This window comes from Haematobia irritans, chromosome 1, assembly GCF_050003625.1.
Source record: "Haematobia irritans isolate KBUSLIRL chromosome 1, ASM5000362v1, whole genome shotgun sequence".
NCBI classification, from domain to species: Eukaryota; Metazoa; Arthropoda; class Insecta; order Diptera; family Muscidae; genus Haematobia; species Haematobia irritans.
In genome coordinates this window covers 154,831,256-154,845,045 of record NC_134397.1, presented here as the reverse complement: position 1 = coordinate 154,845,045, position 13,790 = coordinate 154,831,256, and the positions used below count along the sequence as shown (strand labels likewise).

At 29.7% G+C, this 13,790-nt stretch overlaps 1 pseudogene; it reads left to right on the top strand.

Moving 5' to 3' along the window:
• Positions 1-13,790, top strand: part of LOC142232662 (uncharacterized) — a 179,015-nt pseudogene that overhangs the window by 152,268 nt on the left and 12,957 nt on the right.

The window sequence follows — 13,790 nt, the reverse complement described above, 5'->3', positions numbered from 1 at the left end:
AAGTGTGCAGCAGGAAATGTTATATTTGGAAAATGGCAATTTATTTAGTTCTCATATCGATTGTATCTTGGGTCTCGGGAATAAATCTGGATATATTTTAAACTCCAACAAGACACAAATTCAAATTATGGTTTCATATATTTTTTTTTTTGTTAATGTGATACAGTCGACTTGGGTAATTACCATTACTGAAAAGTCGACGTTCCATTCAAATTCCAATGTTTCGTTAAATTTCGAATATTCAACAATTCTACTCTTCGACAAGTCGACATTTCTACAGTACGTCAAAGCGACTATTCTCTAAGTCGAAAAATCGACTTTGGACATTTTTCAATATTGAAAAATCGAATTTAAACTACAATTTTTTTGTTAAAGTTCTAACAGTCGATTTCAATCACTACTTTTCTAGATTTTCAAAAAACTTTAGAGTAGGTTTGTCGCTTTTGATCAATATCAAATGTCGATTAATCAATTCTGATCAACATCGATTTTCAAAGAATTTAAAAGTCGATTTTTCGATTTTATTTCACATCAAAAGTCGATTTGACTCGAATTTCACAAAAATTAAAAAGTCGCCTTTGATAATCATCTAAAATCGGTTTGACTCAATTTTAAAGGAATCGTCGATTTTGATCAACATCAAAAATAGGCCAACATTTTATTTATTTTAATCGAAAGTCGATTTGTCACTTTTGATAAACATCAAAAGTCGATTTTACTCGGATTTCAAAAAATCCAAAATTCGTTTTTGAACAACAGCAAAAGTTGATTAGTCGATTTTGAAAATTATCAAAAGTCGACTTTTATAATCATCAATAATCGGTTGGACTCAATTTTAAAAGAATTCAATCAACATCAAAAGTCGATTTTGATCAACATTAAAACTCGATTTTGATAAACATCAAAAATTGTCGAAAATTTATTTTAATCGAAAAATCGATTTGTCAATTTTGATAAACATAAAAAGTCGATTTTACTCGGGTTTCAAAAAATCCAAAAGTCGACTTTGATCAACATCAAAATTCGGTTAATCGTTTTTGAAAAAATTCAAAAATCGATTTTGATAAGCATCGACTTTCACAAAATTTAATAGTCGATTTTGATCAACATCAAAAACCGATTTGACTCGATTTTCAAAAAAATGCAATTGTCGACTTTGATCAGCACCACAAATCGATTTTGATCAACATCAATTTTCAAAATAGTCCAGATTCGATTTTGTTCAACATCAAAAGCCGTTTAGTCGTTTTCAATCCAAATCTAAAGTCAATTAAACATCGACATTGATTTTCAAAAACCAAAAAGTCGATTTTGTTCAAAAATCGGTTAGTCAGTTTTGATCAACATCGATTTTCAAAATAGCCAAAAGTCGAGTTTGATCAACATCAATTTTCAAATTAGTTCAAAGTCGATTTTGATCAACATCAAAAGCCGATTATTCATTTCAAATGTCGATTTGTAAATTTTGTTCAACAAAAGTCGATTTTAGTCGAACTCCAAAAAAACTCAAAAGTCGATTAATCGATTTTCAAAATATTCAAATATTCGATTTTGATCAAAATGAATTTTCAAATTAATCAATAGTCGATTTTGATCAACATCAAGAGCCGATTATTCTTTTCAAATATCGATTTGTCGATTTAGTTTAACAAAAGTTTACTCGAAATCCAAAAATCTTAAAAATCGATTAGACGATTTCAACATTGTTTTTCAATATAGTCAAAAGTCGATTTTGACCAACATCAAAAGGAGGATCTTGATCAACATCAAAAGTCGATTTTACTCGAATTTCAAATTCAAAAGAAAATTTATTCCGAAAAATTAAAAAGTCGAGTTGATACGATTTTCAAAATCAACATCAGATTGATTTTCATAAAATGCAAAAATCGACTTTAATCAACGATAAAGTCCTTTAGTCGATTACATCCGATCAACATCAGAAGGCGATTAGTTGATCAACATTAACTAATCGTTAACTAATCATCCGTTTCAATCAAAAATCGATTTTGATAAACAAAAACAAGTATATACGGCCGTAAGTTCGGCCAGGCCGAATCTTATGTACCCTCCACCATGGATTGCGTAGAAACTTCTACGAAAGACTGTCATCCACAAATTTCAACTCCCATGGTTGTTAAATATCATATACTACCACCACGTACCAAATTTCAACCAGATCGGATGAATTTTGCTTCTCCAAAAGGCACCGGAGGTCAAATTTGGGGATCGGTTTATATGGGAGCTATATATTATTATGGACTGATCGGAACCAATTCCTGCATGGTTGTTGGATACCCGTACCAAATTTCAACCGAATGGGAAGAAGTTTGCTCCTCCAAGGTGCTCCGGAGGTCAAATCTGGGGATCGGTTTATATGGGGCCTATATATAATTATGGACCGATATCGACCAATTTTTGCATGGGTGTTTGAGGCCATATATTAACATCACGTACCAAATTTCAACTACATCAGATACATTTTGGTCTTCCAAGAGGCTCCGAAGGTCAAATCTGGGGATCGGTTTATATGGGGCCTATATATAATTATGGACCGATATCGACCAATTTTTGCATGGGTGTTTGAGGCCATATATTAACATCACGTACCAAATTTCAACTACATCAGATAAATTTTGGTCTTCCAAGAGGCTCCGAAGTTCAAATCTGGTGATCGGTTTATATGGGGGCTATATATATATTATATGGGGGCTATATATAATTATTATGGACCAATTTTTGCACGGTTGTTAGAGACTATATACTAACACCATGTACCAAATTTCAGCCGCATCGGATGAAATTTGCTTCTCTTAGAGGCCTTCGCAAGCCAAATTTGGGGGTCCGTTTATATGGGGGCTATACGTAAAAGTGAACCTATATGGCCCATTTGCAATACCATCCGACCTACATCAATAACAACTACTTGTGCCAAGTTTCAAGTCGATAGCTTGTTTCGTTCTTAAGTTAGCGTGATTTCAACAGACGGACGGACGGACATACTCAGATCGACTCAGAATTTCACCACGACCCAGAATATATATACTTTATGGGGTCTTAGAGCAATATTTCGATGTGTTACAAACGGAATGACAAAGTTAATCCTATGGTGGAGGGTATGCAAAAATCAAAAGTCGATAAGGAGAGTTGGGTCAACATCCAAAGTCAATTTTGATCAATATCGATTTTACAAAAAATCATCATTAAAAGTCATACGATTTTCATAAAATTCTAAAGTCGGTAAGACGATTAATCGGCTTTGACTAATATCAAAAGTAGATTGTGATCAACCTCAATTTTCAAACAATTCAAAAGTCGATTAGTAAATTATAAAGTTAAAAAAACGTCGATTGGAAAATCCAATTTTGTCATAAAATATTATCCGATATAATATAATCCGATTAAAAGTCATACGATTTTCATAAAATTATAAAGTCGGTAAGACGATTAATCGACTTTGACTAATATCAAAAGTAGATTGTGATCAACCTCAATTTTCAAACAATTCAAAAGTCGATTATAAAGTTAAAAAAACATCGATTGGAAAATCCAATTTTGTCATAAAATATTATCCGATATAATATAATTCGATGATTTATAAAAACATGGACTCAATTCTATTTTAATTCATATGGAAGTGTTGTCGTTGCTGTGTATTAAAATACCCGATGTTTTTGTCTACATTTGGCATTAAATTGGCAATTTCACTAAGCCATTTGTGGAGGTCTTAAAAACACTGGGTTTTCCGGTTAACCGAAAATTGGGTTTTCATCAAAACTGACAACCGGTGTAAGAAACCGGTACACTGGGTTTTACCACCGCTTTTGATCACCATACCGGTTTTAATCACTCAATAAAGGGCTGTATTGACGTTTCCAAATTTTGAAAAACACAATGGCCTTCAGGTATCGTATATCTTTCACACTGGCCCTAATGCAATACTTTTATGTCACACTGTGATATTATCATTTTGTCCCCCCCTTGTTCGTATTGGGAAGCAAACTATCACCGACAGTGTAGCAGTATCGAAATATGTTCTAATCTATGTCAAAAGAAGGAAAGTTGTTAAAGTAAGTTCACAAGTAAATCTATGAAGGGGATGTTAAGTGCTGCCCCCTCCCCGAAACGAGGGCAATTGCCACCACTAATGACACTGAAAATAAACATTGGTTCGTTGTTCGTTTTTGTCAATTGATTGGAGAGAAAACTGCAATTTATGCTAAAGGTGAAACATGTGGATGATGATGATGTTGGTTGGAACTTGTTCTCTTATTCATGTTGACATAAAATCTAGAACTAAAATATTTATTATGGTACTTTTCACTTGAGTCATACTTCATGAATAATTCACATCACTTAATGTTAATATAAATTCACAATATTGATACTCTCATAACTTTAGCTTTTTATTGGTAATAAAACAATTTCTATTATTGGGCATCTTGGGAAGATGATTTGAATAGACAGTGTGTAATAGGGAATAATAAGAGATTTTCCATGTACCATAAAATTATATAATGGAGGGGTCAACAATCCTACGACGATAAATTAATAATGAGTTGAATAGAGAGAGGAAGAAAAAAATCTCTCACTCAAAAAACATAATAGTGAAACCTCCAGAGCACTAAAGCTAATTTAACTCAATTTTAGTTCGTGAAAATTTTTATGTTTTAAAGTGAGCACTATTGGAACTCCAAATTTTTCCTTCAAACTACGAAACTTTCTTTAATAAGTAAAACATAATAACTATACACAGAGAAAAAACATGATGGTCATCAAAGATATTTTGATATTGATGGAAAGAACAAAAGTTCGAATTAAAACAGCCCTAAAACGTCATGGTCGGCGTCCAAAATGTTTTTCTCCATCCCAGCAAAACAAATTTAAAAGTTCTTCCTATATCACTACTTTTCATGTACGCAGTATTCGTAATAAATTTAAGGACACATAAAATAAAAGAAATTTCCACAAAAAAAACACGATTGCCACAGTTGATAGAATTCTACCAAAAATGGATTATTTTTTACTGTTTGGTAGATTGGTAGAATCCTTGATGTTTTGGTCGATTTTGCAAATTATTCCTCTCCAACTAAGAGGTACATCACAATTTGTCCATAGAAATAAAATTTTGAGAAAATTTTCTATAGAAATAAAATTTATAGAAAATTTTCTATAGAAATAAAATTTATTGAAAATTTTCTATAGACATAAAATTTTGACAAAATTTTCTATAGAAATAAAATTTTGACAACATTTGCTATAAAAAAAATTTCTCTAAAAATAAAATTTTGACAAATTTTACTATAGAAATAAAATGTTGATAAATTTTCTATAAAAATAAAATTTTGACAAAATTTACTATAGAAATAAAATTTTGACAAAATTTTCCATACAAATAGAATTTTGACAAAATTTACTATAGAAATAAAATTTTGAGAAAATTTACTATAAAAATAAAATTTTGACAAAATTTACTATAGAAATAAAATTTTGAAAAAATTTTCCATACAAATAGAATTTTGACAAAATTTACTATAGAAATAAAATTTTGAGAAAATTTACTATAGAAATACAATCTTGAGCAAATTTTCTATAGAAATAAAATTTGTAGAACATTTCCTATAGAAATAAAATTTTGAGAAAATTGTCTATAGAAATGAAATTTTGACAAAATTTTCTATAGAAATAAAATTTATAGAAAATTTTCTATAGAAATAAAATTTATAGAAAATTTTCTATAGAAATAAAATTTATAGAAAATTTTCTATAGAAATAAAATTTATAGAAAATTTTCTATAGACATAAAATTTTGACAAAACATTCTACAGAAATAAAATTTTGACAAAATTTTCTATAAAAATAAAATTTTGATAAAATTTTCTATAGAAATAAAATTTTGACAAAATTTTCTACAGAAATAACACTTTGACAAAATTTTCGATAGAAATAAAATTTATAGAAAATTTTCTATAGACATAAAATTTTGACAAAATTTTCTTCAGAAATAAAATTTTGACAAAACTTTCTACAGAGATAAAATTTTGACAAAATTTTCTATAAAAATAAAATTTTGATAAAATTTTCTATAAAAATAAAATTTTGACAAAATTTTCTATAAAAATAAAATTTTCTATAGAATTAAAATTTTGAGAAAATTTTCTACAGAAATAACACTTTGACAAAATTTTCTATAGAAATAAAATTTTGACAAAATTTTCTATAAAAATACAATTTTGACAAAACTTTCTATAGAAATAAAATTTTGACAAAATTTTCTGTAGAAATAAAATTTTGAGAAAATTTTCAATAGATATAAAATTTATTGAAAATGTTCTATAGAAATAAAATTTTGAGAAAATTTTCTACAGAAATAAAATTTTGACAAAATTTTCTATAGAAATAAAATGTTGACGACATTTTATATAGAAATAAAATTTTGAGTAAAAGCTTAAGACCTCCGTTGTCATATATTTATCCTTTATGCTTGTAATTTACTTATAAGTATAAATATGAAATAAATAAATAAATAAAATTTTGAGTAAAATTTCTATAGAAATAAAATTTATCGAAAATGTTCTATAGAAATAAAATGTTGACAACATTTCCTATAGAAATAAAATTTTGACAACATTTTCTGTAGAAATAAAATTTTGAGAAAATTTTCTATAGAAATATAATTTTGACAAAATTTTTTATACAAATAAAATTTTGAAAAAATTCTATGGAAATAAATATATGACAAAATTTTCTATAGAAATAAAATTTTGACAAAATTTGTTTTAGATTAGTGACGTTTACGGGATGTATCTTTCGGTGGATCGTTTAAAAAGTTGTTTCCTTAAAACAAATGTTATCATATTAATATCAATCATAAAAATTGTTTGAAATAAATTTTTGTATTTGTTTTCATTCGCTGGGATTTAAAGCCGGGCTCCCAGAAAAATTTAAAAAATCGGGTGGCTCAGGTTCAAAACTATATGAACGCAAAGGCATTTGTTATTTAATTATTCCTTGTTTTTCCCAAAATATTTATAAATACACGCAGAGAAGAAATATGATAATTTCGAACATGTTTAAAGACCATAATGTTAATTTTGAGCGGGGACCAAGTAATATGTTTGTGGCATATCGTAAGATGTTACAATAGTAATGAAAAGAACAAAATTTCGAATTAAAACAACATAATCATTGTCTAAAATTTGATGGTCCTTCACTGTCTAAAATGTTATGATCTTTATTATTTTTTTTTTTTCTTACAATTAAAATAACATGGTCACCATGCAAAAAGGACACCATTTAAGAAAAAATAAAATAAAACAATGTTGAACATAAAAAAAAAATCTTAAAAAAAAAATTGATATATTAAAATCAAAAATTCTTTAACAAAATAAAATTCCATTTATCAGCTTTCTCTAGGATTTTAACCCGGGCTCCCAGAAAAATTGAGAAAATCGCGTGGCCCAAGTTCAAATCCCGGTGAACGCAGACTTTTATATAAATATATATATATATATATATATATATATATATATATATATATATATATATATATATATATATATATATATATATATATATATATATATATATATATATATATATATATATATATATATATATATATATATATATATATATATATATATATATATATATATATATATATATTATATATATATATATATATATATATATATATATATATATATATATATATATATATACATTTTTTTTAATAAATCATCACCTCAAACATGTTTCAAGAGCATAATGTTATTTTTGAACGGGGACCAAGTAATTTTGTCAAAATTTTAGTTATATAGCAAATTTTGTCAAAATTTTATTTCTATAGAAAATTTTGTCAAAATTTTAGTTACATAGAAAATTTTGTCAAGATTTTATTTCTATAGAAAATTTTGTCAAAATTTTATTTCTATAGAAAATGTTGTCAAAATTTTAATTCTATAAAAAATTGTTGTCAAAATTTAATTCTATAGAAAATTTAGTCAAAATTTTATTTCTATAGAAAGTTTTGTCAACATTTTATTTCTATAGAAAATTTTGTCAAAATTTTATTTCTATGGAAAATTTTGTAAAAACTTTATTTCTATAGCGAATTTTGTCAAGATTGTATTTTTATAGAAATTTTTGTCAACATTTTATTTCTATAGAATAGTTTGTCAAAATTTTATTTCTATAGAAAATTTTGGCAAAATTTTATATCTATAGAAAATTTTGTCAAAAATTATATGTATAGAGAATTTTGTCAAATTTTATATCTATTAAAAATTTTATCAATTTTTTTTTCGCTACAGAAAAATTTTTCAAAATTTAATTTTGTCAAAATCTTAGTTCAATAGAAAATTTTGTCCAAATTTTACTTCTGTAGAAAATGTTGTTGTCCAAATTCTATAGAAAATTTTATTATTTTTATTTTGCTAAAATTTATATGTAGAAGGTTTTGCCAAATTGTATTTCTATAAAAATTTTAGAAATCTACCAAAATTTCAAGGTTTCTACCAATCTACCAAAGAGTAAAAAAAACTATCATTAGAATTCTACCAACTGTGGCAACCGTAGTATAATGACTTCAAGAGCATAATTCTCGTTGGAAAGAATCGAATAATTCTACTTTGAAGGGTATAAAAAGTAAGATATTAATTTTATTTAAATTAAAATATTATTTATTTGAAAATATTCAATATTAGTTTGAGTTATTGTAGAAATTGACTTTTTTATATAAAATTTTTACATCAAATGAAAACTTTTTCTAATCAAATGAATCTTTTTTCAAATCAAATGAATCCTTTTTCAAATCAAATGAAACCTTTTTCATTTTCTTATTATAACCTATCCCAAGCGGGACTGTCAGTTGGTATAATCACTCATTCATAGGTTACATCTTTTTCGCCAACAAACTATCCAATACAGTCCAATTTTAAATCTCGGAAGGAATACCTATTTTCCAGAATTAATGAAACCAGACCAGATATGATTTGATAAGGGGGAATCAGATACATAGTTTCAGAGAGTATAACATAGTTGCGACAAATTCGTTACTTGGTCCCAGTTCAAAAATAATATTATGTTTATATAAAAAATATATTTATATAAAAAAGTCTTTTCTCAATTTTTCTGGGAGTCCAGGTTCAAATCCCAGAGAAAGCTAATAAATGTAAATTTTGTTAAGCAATTTTAATATATCAAATTTATGGTTTTAATATTTTTTTGTTTTTTAACGTTCTACATTTTTATACCCTCCACCATAGGATGGGGGGTATATTAACTTTGTCATTCCGTTTGTAACACATCGAAATAAAGTATATATATTCTGGGTCGTGGTGAAATTGTGAGTCGATCCGAGCATGTCCGTCTGTTGAAATCACGCTAACTTCCGAACGAAACAAGCTATCGACTTGAAACTTGGCACAAATAGTTGTTATTGATGTAGGTCGGACGGTATTGCAAATGGGCCATATCGGTCCACTTTTACGTATAGCCCCCATATAAACCGACCCCCAAATTTGGCTTGCGAGGCCTCTAAGAGGAGCAAATTTCATCCGATCCGGCTGAAATGTGGTACATGGTGTTAGTATATGGTCTGCAACAACCATGCAAAAATTGGTTCACATCGGTCCATAATTATATATAGCCCCCATGTAAACCGATCCCCCGATTTGGCTTGCGGAGCCTCTAAGAGAAGCAAATGTCATCCGATCCGGCTGAAATTTGGTACATGGTGTTAGTATATGGCCTCAAACACCCATGCAAAAAATATCGGTCCATTATTATATTTTTATATTATAATTATATATAGGCCCCTTATAAACCGATCCCCAGATTTGACCTCCGGAGCACATTGGAAGAGCAAAATTCTTCCCATTCGGTTGAAAATTGGTACGTGATGTTAGTATAGGGTATCCAACAACCATACAGGAATTGGTTCCTATCAGTCCGTAATAATATATAGCTCCCATATAAACCGATCCCCAGATTTGACCTCCGGTGCCTTTTGGAGAAGCAAAATTCATCCGATCTGGTTGAAATTTGGTACGTGGTGGTAGTATATGATATTTAACAACCATGTGAGTTGAAATTTGTGGATGACAGTCTTTCGTAGAAGTTTCTACGCAATCCATGGTGGAGGGTACATAAGATTCGGCCTGGCCGAACTTACGGCCGTATATACTTGTTACATAATTTCAGAGAGTTTAATATGGTTGCGACAAACATATTACTTGGTCCCCGTTCAAAAATAACATTATGCTCTTGAAACATGTTTGAGGTGATGATTTATTAAAACAAGTATATACAGCAGTAAATTTGGCCGGGCCGAATTTTAAATACCCACCACCATGAATCAAGTATAATAGTTTACTATGAAAACTCTTCGTCGTAGTGGGTTACTTGATAATATATAGAATTGTAGGGGGTTTGATGAAAAATCTTCTCCCAAACGAGCCAGCTCCCGAAGACAAACTTTAAAGATTCTACCTATGAAGACCAGATAAGATCAGCGTTGCCATTTTGGTCCGATCGGACCAAAATTGGTCCAAAAGATTTCTAATTTTTAAATTTGGTCCGATGGTCGGACCAAACGGAATTTGGTCCGTTTTGGTCCATTTTCATAAATTTTGTCATATTTATAATTTTTTTCTAGTATTTAAAATTTTTATCACATATTCAATAGTATCTATGCACTGAAAAAATATTGTCGTGAGGCCGAATATTTCATGTTGTTAAATACGAATGCGAATTTTGCTTAGCACAGTACACTCATTTCTCTGATATAAAGTTTTTTCCTTGTCCAGAAGTCGATAAACTTTTCAATGAAGCCGTTTTGCCTGTTTTTGTTAAACGATTCGACTTAAAATTGGGTATCCTAACATGAAAGAAAATTTCGTTTTACTTAAGTCAACTTGGCTTTAATACTTCTGAAAAAAAATCTGCAAAATTAATGAAATCATCTATAGTATTGTTGAATTTTTGTATATTGAGTATAAAACTAAAACCATATGCAAAATAATTTATTGACAGTTTATCTAAGGAATTTATATGGTAAAAGTAGGCTAGAATTTTTCTTTAACTTTTTTGCATATGAGGGATATAATTTAACACTTAATTTTAAAGTCGGTTTGTATTTGAAACATAAAATAATTTTCCCTTGTAGTCGACAAGGGCAAAGACAAAATCTATGGAACCGTGAATGTTTTTTGTTTCAGTGTGAGATTAGATACCATTTCAATCACAGAAAATCTAATGAAAATTTCGCGTTTTAGATATTGGGTCAGGTTTTATATTTTTTTGACAATTTTAACCCCAATATTCGAATGTGCACAAGAAGTGGAATATTAAGATTGAGCTATATAAGAATATGGGCCGATATGGACCACATTTTCCGCATAAAATTATGGGTGCGAAGCAACACTACAGCAAATTGGATAAAAATTCGGAAATCTATTGTATTCTCTCAAGTAGGGTCCTCATGGGTCAAAGGCAATATAAACCAAATGCGTGACTGTTGTGGTCTTTAATTTCCTCTAAGTCGGAAGTTTAAATCAACTTTTTGTAATATTGAATTTCGACTTTTGATGTCAACTAAAATTGACTTTAAAATTCGACCTTTTCAAAAAGTCTATTTTCTCAAAATTTAAAAAAAAAAAACGTTGATAAGTCGACGTTTTGATTAATATGTCAGCCGCTAAATCATATCAGTCCTTTCTGTTTACTTTACTTTTTTTTTAATAAAAGTACTATGTACGCCAATAAAATACGTTTTAAGGCATTTTTCTTCGCAATTGGAAATTTGGTCCGCTGGAGGGAATTTTGGTCCGATTTTGGAAAAAATTTGGTCCAAAATATAATTTCGTTGTGGCAACGCTGGATAAGATTCTGGATTTATGAGAACCAATTTTGTTAGAGTTTTAGAGAAAATATAAACATATCGTGTATATGTTGAAATTACGCCTGCATTTAAAATCTTAAATCTGTAGATTTTTCCGCATTTATTTAAATACGATGAGTAAAATCTGGAACTTTTACTTTCAGTTTGAAGCAATTTTCACGATCAGTGCGTCTGCTATACCCTGAAAGAAATGTATTCTTTTTATGAGAAACGTAATTTTAGACAAGCAAAGTTTTCTTTTGACACAAATTTTAGAGACAATCGTTGAATAAACGAAAACACTTAATAAGAAAAAGAAAATTCGTTTGTCTAAAATTTTATTATAGATTACTAATTTCCAGCAAATCGGATAAAACCTACGGATTCTAGAAGCCCAATAAATAAAGCCGGGAGATCGGTGTATATGGGGGCTATACCAAAACATGGACCGATAGGCACCATTTGCTACTCACATATTTGTGATCTTAAAATATCTCCAGATTTTCAATTTCAAACAAATCGGCCAGAAAATATAGTCTCTAGACGCTCAAGAAGTAAAAATCGAGAGATCAGTCTATATGGGGGTTATACAAAAATATGGACCGATATACCTCAATTTCGGCACTCTTATTTGTAATCTAAAAATACCTCTAGATTTCGAATTTCATGCAAATCATGTAATAAATTCAGTTTATTATAAAGGGTGATTCTTTTGAGGTTAGGATTTTCATGCATTAGTATTTGACAGATCACGTGGGATTTCAGACATGGTGTCAAAGAGAAAGATGCTCAGTATGCTTTGACATTTCATCATGAATAGACTTACTAACGAGCAACGCTTGCAAATCATTGAATTTTATTACCAAAATCAGTGTTCGGTTCGAAATGTGTTTATCGACAAATTTTGTTCAGCGATGAGGCTCATTTCTGGTTGAATGGCTACGTAAATAAGCAAAATTGCCGCATTTGGAGTGAAGAGCAACCAGAAGCCGTTCAAGAACTGCCCATGCATCCCGGAAAAATGCACTGTTTGGTGTGGTTTGTACGCTGGTGGAATCATTGAACCGTATTTTTTCAAAGATGCTGTTGGACGCAACGTTACGGTGAATGGCGATCGCTATCGTTCGATGCTAACAAACTTTTTGTTGCCAAAAATGGAAGAACTGAACTTGGTTGACATGTGGTTTCAACAAGATGGCGCTACATGCCACACAGCTCGCGATTCTATGGCCATTTTGAGGGAAAACTTCGGAGAACAATTCATGTCAAGAAATGGACCGGTAAGTTGGCCACCAAGATCATGCGATTTGACGCCTTTAGACTATTTTTTGTGGGGCTACGTCAAGTCTAAAGTCTACAGAAATAAGCCAGCAACTATTCCAGCTTTGGAAGACAACATTTCCGAAGAAATTCGGGCTATTCCGGCCGAAATGCTCGAAAAAGTTTCCCAAAATTGGACTTTCCGAATGGACCACCTAAGACGCAGCCGCGGTCAACATTTAAATGAAATTATCTTCAAAAAGTAAATGTCATGGACCAATCTAACGTTTCAAATAAAGAACCGATGAGATTTTGCAAATTTTATGCGTTTTTTTTTTAAAAAAAGTTATCAAGCTCTTAACAAATCACCCTTTAGTTCAAGAATTTCAGGCAAAGCGGATGGTAAAATATGTTTCTAGAAGCCCAAGAAGCAAAATCGGGAAATTCAGTCTCTATGGGGGCTATACCAAAACATGGACCGATGAGCACCATTTTCGGCACACCTTTTTATGGTCCTCAAATACCTTTATATTTCCAATTTCAGGCAAATTGGATAAAAACTACGGTTTTTATAGGCCCACGACTCCAAATCGGGAGGTTGGTTTATATGGGGGGCTATATCAAAACATGGACCGATGCGGACCATTTT